Source organism: Phaethon aethereus, assembly GCF_964289735.1.
Source record: "Phaethon aethereus genome assembly, chromosome: 4".
NCBI classification, from domain to species: domain Eukaryota; kingdom Metazoa; phylum Chordata; class Aves; order Phaethontiformes; family Phaethontidae; genus Phaethon; species Phaethon aethereus.
In genome coordinates this window covers 78553406-78562922 of record NC_138578.1, presented here as the reverse complement: position 1 = coordinate 78562922, position 9517 = coordinate 78553406, and positions in this window count along the sequence as shown.

Here is a 9517-nt window from a genome sequence, read left to right as displayed (position 1 = left end):
GATCATACATCTTACTCTGCAAGGCTTAAAAATAAGAATAATATTCAAGAAAGGTGAATGACAGCTTTCTTGATAACAAACATTGCAAAAATAACAAAATATGTTTCTGATTGTGTTTTAAAACACAGCATCCTTCCCACAAATTATTTCTGTGGTTTCTCATTCAACACTCTTCTTGAAAGCAAAGACTAGACTGGCAGTATTTCCTCCTGCCTTGGCTACAGAGCTGTATTTATACTTCTAGTTCACCAAGGCAACATCTGAACAGCCAGGAGCTCGCAGGCTTTAGCCCCTGTCTCTCAGGAACAAATCTTTCAGTAGAAAGAAAGTGGTCAGAAACCAACACGTATTCCAAAGATCCCTTTTTTTTTTTTTCCAGCAGAAATAAAAACTAAATGGAAACAAAAATAGAAAGAATAGACAGTGCAAATTTAAGTCAAAGTAAAGACATGTCACAACACACTGAGCATCCAAAGTATGGAGAAGGTCCAAAGATGCCTCCAAGCAATCTTGCAACTGGGTTTTCAGGTTACATGCTTTTGCAGGAAGAATTCTCTACAAATCCGTTTTACAATGTCAAAACCACATTATTTCTGTTTCTCAACCTGAAATGCCACATCTTAAGCAAGTCATTTGGCAGCAGTGGGAAGGGTAGAAATGGCATGCGTTGGCTCAGGGCACTTGGTTTTGAACTGACTCACCAGCCTAGCTGGCAAATGATACTCTTGTCTGTTTTCAGCGTTGATTTATCTTGGCCCAGGCGCCTCTTTTGTTCTCTGGCACAAGTTCAGCAATATCAGCGAGCGAGTGTGATTTAACATTTGTACATTTCCAGGAAGAGCAGCTTTGTTTTTTCTGTCCAGATAAGACATCTTCCACACGCAAGAAGTGTTGATGGTCTTACTGCAGTGGAGAGGCTGGCAGCTGAGTCCACCCTCCGAAGGAAGGGTCCTAGAAGCACTGCTGAGCCCCCAGCCCTAAATGCATGCCCCTGCCCCCTGCCTATTATTAAGGCAAGACATGGGTGCCCACTGGCCCTTGTTGTAACATCTACCCAGATTTACAGAGAAAAAGTGGAAGGAATCTCTTTTTCTGTGAGCTGTTGAATCAAATTAATCTTATTTAAGAATGACTTGGACTGGCCTGCTTTTGGTGAGTACTCCTCAAAAGAAAACCTGATCTTGTCAGTGGGAGGAAAAAAAAAAGAAAGAAGGAAGGAGACAGTGTGGACCCGCTCAGAAGATGCTCTGGTCATGCATGGGCTACACGTCTGACCACATGATGGCAGACAGAAACACAGAGATATTACATGTGGTGGGTCCCAGACCGAGGTGCCCTGCTGGGTTTGTCATGGGGCAGGGGCATGGGGACATTTGCTGGGGTGAATTTTCTGGAGAGGAGGGATCAGCTGTGGGGTTTATATGCTCAGTATGTGGGATGTGTCAAAACTGCCCAGAGCAGCCTAAATAAGCCCCTGCTCTCAGCACTTGCGTCCTTCTACATCGGACACCAGCGAGCAGCCTCACATCTCCATGGTATGAAAACTGGACTGTTTTGATTTATTCCTTACACAGCCTCCATCTTGCCTGTTTTTTTCAAGCTTTTCCATTGTTTTGTACTGCTGTGATTCCTATTATGGCACAGTAAAACTGCGTGCTGCAGAGAGCACACTTCATTTCATTTGTTACGCAGTTTCAAGAAGTAAAAGAAACTCTTCAATGACAGATCCTCGGCAGATCCTGAAAACCCTGACACGGCAGATCCTGATGAACTCCTGACACGGCCAGGCACTATTTATTCACAACGTAACACAAAGCAGGACCCTGTCTGCATATGGCACGTTGTCAAAATAACGCTCTTCACACTTTCCGCAGCTGAGAAAAGCCTTGATGGGTTCTGGTAATTGCTCTTGTGTCTGTCAGGGAATGTTAAATCAGCTTTTTCCTCCTCATTACTCCTTTGGGCTCACAGAAAGCAGAGAAAATACAACACAAGGCAATAGAAACAGAAATGTTTGGGCGTGTTTGGTTGGCTGGAGGTCAATGGTCACCCTTCAATGGCTCCCATAAACAAAAATCCCCCTCCTCCCAAAGCAAAGCTTTGGCTTTGGTTTCAGGGCATCTCCCTGCAGATGTGACTGCAACTCAGCGGTCTTAGCACTGCTACTCGTAACTGAGTTATATATGTTATGCCCAGACAGAGTTAACTTATGACTTTATATTAGGTAAAAACACTTTTAGGAAAGCATACACCAAAGCAATCAACAGCGTGCATGTCTGCTCAGTTTCCCAGATCTTACCACTGCCTGAAGAGAAGCTCTCTCAACCCTGGAGCAGAGCTAATAAGCACCTTCCCCTTCTATAACAGCTTTACATCTTCTACGTCTGCCTGGCAGAGTTTGTGCCTGGCAGCTGTAGCCTTAGTGCAGTCCTCTATTTTATCCATTTACTATCGCTGTGGCAGCTTAGCCTTATTCATAACAAGTTGCCATTCTGCTGCTCGCACAAAGTATTTTTCACCATGGCTCTCTGGCTTGCCTTGAGTTTAGCCCTGTACCAGAGGTGCTCCTGGAGGCTGCAGAGAGGAAGGGATGGGAGGTCTCCTTCAATCATGGCCTCACTGGCCTCTTCCTTATCGTTGTTTTAATCACTGCATATCTGGTTTACCTCATGCAAAGCTGCTGTGAAGATTACAGCTGTGTTTTTCTCAATAGCATGGTGCTTTTTTATCAGTTTACAGTGGGCTGAATCAGTAAAGACACTAGTTCTGCTTTGCTAAGTTGGCACCACAAATTGGCCGTATTTTGTGTGTCTGAACATGGGCATGAACAAACATACGTGTGCCATGACTTAGCTGTAAAATACTAATGTATCTCATTTAAAGTTACGCATGGGGCAACTTACACAGCACTGGATGAAGGTCAAGTCAAAGGATTGCTTGAGAGAACTTGACTCATACAAGTCCATGGGACCTAACAGACTGCATCCATGGTGCTGAGAACTGGCTGATGTCCTTGCAAGGCCAAACTCTGTCATCTTTGAAAGGTCATAGAGATTGGTGGAAGACCCCAACAACTGGAAAAGAGCAAACGCCAAACACTGTTTCAAAAAAGGCCAAAAGTTCAACCTGGGGAAAACAGGTGGAACAGTCTCACTTTGGAACCTGTGAAAATCATGGACCATGTCCTCTGGAGCACATTTCTGGGCACCTGAAGGACAGGTAACTGGGAAAAGGTCTGGATTTACCAAGGGTAAATCATGCCTGGTCAACTTGATTCCCTTCTATGATAAAATGACTGGATTTGTGGATGAGGGGAGAGCAGTGGATGCCATTTACTTTAACTTTATCAAGCTTTCAACAGTTTCTCCAACAATATTCTTGTATCCAAGTTACGGATGTCATGGCCTGGGGGAGTGGGCAACAAGATGGGTAAAGACTTGGTTGGATGATCAAGCTCAGAGAGTAGTTTTTGGGGTGTACTCCTCTTGGAGGCTGCTAAGAAGTGGAGTACTGCACGGGTCTACCCTGTGACCTGTCCTGTTTAAGATCTTTATTGATGACCTGGAAGAGGTGACAGCGTGCACTCTCATTAAGCCTGCAGGTGACACCAGGTTGGGAGGACCAGTCCATATGCTTGAGGGCAGGGCTGCCACTCTGAATAACCTACACAGGCTAGAGGAATGGGACAACAGAAACCTGATGAAATTCAACAAGGACACATGGAAAGCCCTGGACCAGGGAAGGAGGAACTCCTGGCAATGACACACGTTGGGGAATGACTGGGTGGGGAGCAGCTCTGCTGAGAGGGACCTGGGGTCTTGGTAGACAGCCAGCTGCACATAAGCCAGCAGTGTGCCTGCAAGCAATGAAGGCCAAAAAGCATCCTAGGTGATATTAACAGGATCCTAGGCAGTAGATCAATTACACCCCTCTAACTAGCACTTTAAATCAGACATCTGGAGGGGGCCACCAATATGGTTGAGGGCTATACCTCAATGAGGTATAGCGCATGAGGAAAGACTGAGGAAACTGGGAACTCATCCAGCCTAGAGAAGAGATTCATAGGTGACCTGACAGCAGCCCCCCTGTACCTGTGAAAATGTCATCAAGAAGATGGAGCCAGGCTCCTCACTGGGGTCCATGGTGGGAGGATGGAGAGACAACATGCATCAGTTGCAACACAAGAGGTTCTGACTAGATATAAGGAAAAACTTTTTTACTGTGACAACACCCAAGCAGGTTGCCCAAGGAGGTTGTGCAAACTCCATCCTTGGAGATTTTCAAGCCCTGATTGGATAACATCTTGAGCAACCTGGTCTGACCTCAGAGCTGACCCTGCTTTGAGGAGGAGATTGGAGAAGAGATCTCCTGAGGTCCCTTCTAACCTGAATTGCCTAAAGTATGTCATTTAAGTTTATCTGCAGAGTAGCTTATCTAAAAAATGGTAGACAAGGTGACTTGAAAGTTTGCTTAACTGATAAAGAATGGCACAAAAATAGTGTGGTCTGAGGTGTGTACATACTTCCCATTAAACAACTCTTTTTTTAGGGCCCTGCTTCAGAGATATGCCAAAGGTTACAGCAGATATGCTACGTAAACAGGCTGATCAAAACCACAGTGTTGGAATCTAAACCAGCAGGTGATATTTTACTCTGAAGAAATCTACTAATCTGCCTAAGCAAAATTCAGGAAAAAATGACAAATCATATCAGTGATTTTTACTGGATTTTAAAGATAACTGCTAAAGGAGCTGCACAGGAATTAGTAATGTTCTAGAACAAAAAAAGGCAAAATATACCTAAGTCCAAAAGAAAGCTTGCTAATCAAATCTACAGACTTGCTCCTTTTGCTTGGTGTTGTAGATTGCTTCAGTTTCCATTTTAAGATGGACATTTCCAGGAAGGGAGAAAGAAAGGGAAGAAAGAAGCCAGAAAAGTCTTTCTTTTGGCTCAGGCTGATGTGATCGTATTTAATATTCCCAGGAGTGGCAGTCCACAGTCTTGTGGCCAAGGCACGCCTCCTGACCAGCTGAGCCATGGAGAAAGCATGTGACAATCTCCCAAGGCTGGATGACTTTCTCCTCTCAGACTGCTTCACTCCACATCCTCTTCTCTCTTAACTGCTTAGAAAAACTCGTAGACATCTACAATCTTGTAAAATGATTTAAGGTTATACTTGCTCTCTATTACTAATGCTTTTTGTCATTAGGTAATTGCTTAATTGAGCATTTAGGAAAGCATTAATATATTTTTCTCTGCAAATGCATTATTAATACATACATTACAATCTCTGCTGTTAAGGCTTTGTACAATTATTAATAGACTTAAAACAATATGAACTGCATGCAAATATTTTCTTCTAGGAAAAAGAAACTCAAAAGGACCATCATTATAATTACACATTTGTATTGATACTTCTTTACTCCAATAGCCTGTCTGCACCAGTAAAACCAGGAAGTATGAATATTTCTATCCCATTTCCCCTTAATTCACAATGACTTTTTAGATGTTTGAAGAATAACAAACTGCTTTGCATCCACCCATTTTGACCACTGATGACTTCACAATACAATGTTTTTTCTTCCTTTAGAGCAGCCACCACGTATAACATTATTTCTTCCAACTAGGTTGTATTTATGACCACCTGCATTCCCCTGGAAGTGAGAAAGGCAGTACACCTGCAGGCATTAGTTTGTTTTTAATGCCCATGGGAAGGACATATTAAAGACTTTTAATGAGAATTTTTTTTTCAAAATAGTGGGCAGTGTCAAAAATGCACATGGGCTTAAACATAATAGTAAGGTACACAGAACAGTGGAGTTAAGGCAAAGACAAAAAGGAGGCGCAGAAACCCTACACAATTATCTAATGACCTGAAATGGTTTAAGAACATTATAACAGTTGGGTTGGGAAGTAATATTATCAGTCTGACTATGTTAAAATAATCGTAAGTACATAAAATCCAATACCTGGTTGGATGAAAGCTCCATCAAGCCCAGCAGTTTCTGACAGTAGCTGATAGTATGTGAGTAGGAAGGGAATAAGAACAGGACAAACACGTTCTTTATTTCCCCAAAATACCTTCCCAGCTCCAGCACTTTGCAAGTCAGGAAGACATCAAGAGTCTTTGATGATTTTTCAGTTGCTTTTAAAGCCTGTGCAAAGTTTTGGTTGACAATAACATGAAGCAAAGTCTTCTTATAGCTTAACTATAGACTGTATGAAGCACTACCTCCTTTTATTTTCTCTGAGCCTTCCAAGCTCTACCTTCACCTGATGTACCTCAGTTCTTGTGTCTGATAAATTCGTGAACAATCTTGATTCCTCTTCCTTATTTGGACCACTGAAGGTTTTATATAGACTGTGATATTATTCCTCCACCATTGCAGACTGAAGTGACCCAATCAAGTTTGCCATGCTCCATCTGGAAACCCTTTCTGATAAGTCTTTTAAATTTTTTTAATCTTTAATCTTTTACAGTTCTAGCCTTTCGTATTTATCTGATTTTAATTTCACCTGCAATTTTGTCACTGAGTCTACTAGTAACATAAAGTCACAGTTTTTCTCAGTTAGCCCTACCCTGTATAGCTTAGTATCATCAGCACATTTTGTAAATCACTATTCACCACCACTTCTATCAGTTATTTGTCCATGTTTCATATCCATTAGCAGTCTATTTTTTTACTTCCTTTGGGGAGAAATCTTACTGAGTGCTTTTGGAAATCATCATAGACAGTTAATTGAATCTTCCCTGGTCCATAAGCTTGTTGACTTCTTCAAAGAAAGCTGATAGATTTGTGAGACACTAATTTGCTTTACCAAAAGCCATAATGACTTGCCCTAATGTGTCATCTTCATTTGCCCACTAAGCCTTTTCTGTTCTCTAGCATAATTTCTATTTATTTGTCTAGTAAGGATGTCAGGCTTCCGGGACTGCAGCTTCCAAAATCTTCTCCGAAATCCTTTCAAAAATCTGGTCTCACATGAGCAACTTTCCAGTTCCCCCTGATGCCGAGGTAGTTTTAAATGAGAAGTTAGAGACAGCAGTTAGTACCTGAACTATTTAATCTCTGAGCTGCTTGAAAACTCTTGGTTGAACACCACCTGGCCTCAGCAGTTGGCTACTTATTTTGTTAATGTGCTTCTTCATCTTTTATACTTAAACTTTAATCCGAGATGTGTTTTCACAATTACGCCCCTTAAAGAATCTTCCCAATACTGGAGTTCACCCAAGCTCATCCACGCCATTCACAAATGCAAAAATCCATTTAGCTTGTCTTTTATGGCTGTGTCTTCTGCATCTTAAACAATCTGTTTGCCTTACAGAACAGTCAAACTTTGGCAGGCATCCTGATCTGTTCCAAGAAAGACTTGCTTTTTTTTTTTTTAATCTTTTGCATGTTGACCCTAAACCTCCTTTTTCTGGCTGCTTATGACACTTTTGTATTTCACCCATCAGAGGTTAGAGTCTTTTCCTAATTTGGATATAACTTCTGCTTGTTGAGGGAAGCCTTCTTCATCTAGTAATGCCATTTACCATGCTTTTTACTCACACAACCTTCCTTTTAGGAATTCTTTTTTTCTGGGGCATTTGTTCTGCCTCCAGAACAGCAGCTTTAAACAGTCTCTATGCCACCCGTGAAGACTTAACTCTTTTAGATATTCCTTTTAGGCCCCTTTTAATGAAAGGTTTGTCTTGTTTTATATTACTCTGCTTTTTTGAAAAGAAAGCAGACTACTACTGATTTTCTTTTTGTTGGTGCTGCAAGGCTGTTGAATCCAAGGACGATACAGTTACTGCTACAGCGTGATTCTTCATCAATAATATTGTTTAGGACCAAACCAGGGATTTCCTTTTCTCTTTTGATTTCCCAGCTAGCAGTCACTGGCAGTTTCTAAACAGTTAGATACAGTATTACCCCGACCCGTAACATTCACCCAACCTACATTTGAATTATTGAAGACACTTATGACTGCAGACACTCTGATCTTCCCTCCTTGTTAGCTAGACTAGCGATGCAGTCCTAGTACTGCATTCCCTATTTATTTCTGGGACTTCAATCCACTGAGGCTCTACCTTATTTATTGACAGAGTTAACTGGTAATTGAAAGATCCTCTAACATTTCTTTAAAATACAGCATCACTCATCCACTGGCATGCCTCGTCCTGCCTTTGTATTTTACATCTCAACAATATAATACATAACAACTTTGATTGTTCACTTTTCCTATTAGCTTTCAAAACCTGGGGCTACCTTCCCACTGAGATTAATAATGTTGCAGCTCCTGTCTCAGTTTGAAAGAAGACGGGCAGGCAATGGTTTCACATGCTGTTCATGGCAGGGGGGTATATGCATACTGCGTAATTATTCCTGTAACTGGTCCTCTTTTAGCACAGCTGGGAGGTGTGGATTTCTGCAATGGAGTCCTATCTCCATTATTTTGTCCTTACCTGATTCTAGAATGTATTTTGATTTCTTTGTGCTGACATTAAGCATCTTCCATGGACAGTGACAGAAGAAGTCATCTTCCAAGTAGGAGAGTGGGATTGGACATGAAGATGATAAATATCCATGTGGTTTTGCCTTTGTCCTCCATGCAAATTGGGCAGGTCCCACCTATACGGATGAGTAATGTCATTATATACGCTGTTCTAGGTATACAATTTATGTCGAACCACAGGAGACACTTTTTTTTTTAAATTACTGTGGAAAACAGCCTGCTTTTTTAGCAACAAACACCTAGTTACAAAAGCACTCTGTTGAGAAAATACTTCTCCTGTGAACTACAGCGGGACTGTCTAAGCATTTCTTCTCTAGTACAACAGCAATGTCACTATTCTGTAATTCATTCATCAATCAGAATAAACACTAAAGCATAACACAGCTTAATAAAACCATTAGAGCTGTGCCACAGATATAATTACAAAGACTGGTAATAAGAGCCATTTACTTAAATGGAGCACCCTTTTAAAGCGATGACTTACCTTACCCCACCCATCAAAGCAGGACAGCTGGAACATGGGAAGCAGCAGAGTCCATGACTCACACTCTTTCCACAAGGCAAAATTGGTGATTGAACCTGAAAACATTTTTCTTGTGTGGACCTAATGCTCAGAGCTGAGATCTCTGAGGTCTCTGATTCAGCAGTGCTTGCTCCTATTCACCAATAAAAACTGAAAGGCATCCACGGTCCCAGTTCCACTACAGAAAAGTAAAGTTTATGGAAGTAGCTAGAAACAAGCTCACAACTAAAATAATAATTTTTTTACAGGGGGGTAAAAAGGCAATTCTAAAAAATCAACTTAGAAAATAACAGGTGTGCACAAATCTAAAACCAGACCCAAATAAATAATTTTCTTTTAGCAGCTGGTGCATGTACCAAGGGGATGGTGCTCACAGGCTTGCTTAAATAAATATATTGTGGATAAACATGTTGCGAGGCTTTCAGAAGCATTCTGGTGCCTAACTCCCACTGATTCAGCAAAGAGGTGCCCAGGTGCACTTAAAAACCCCTTT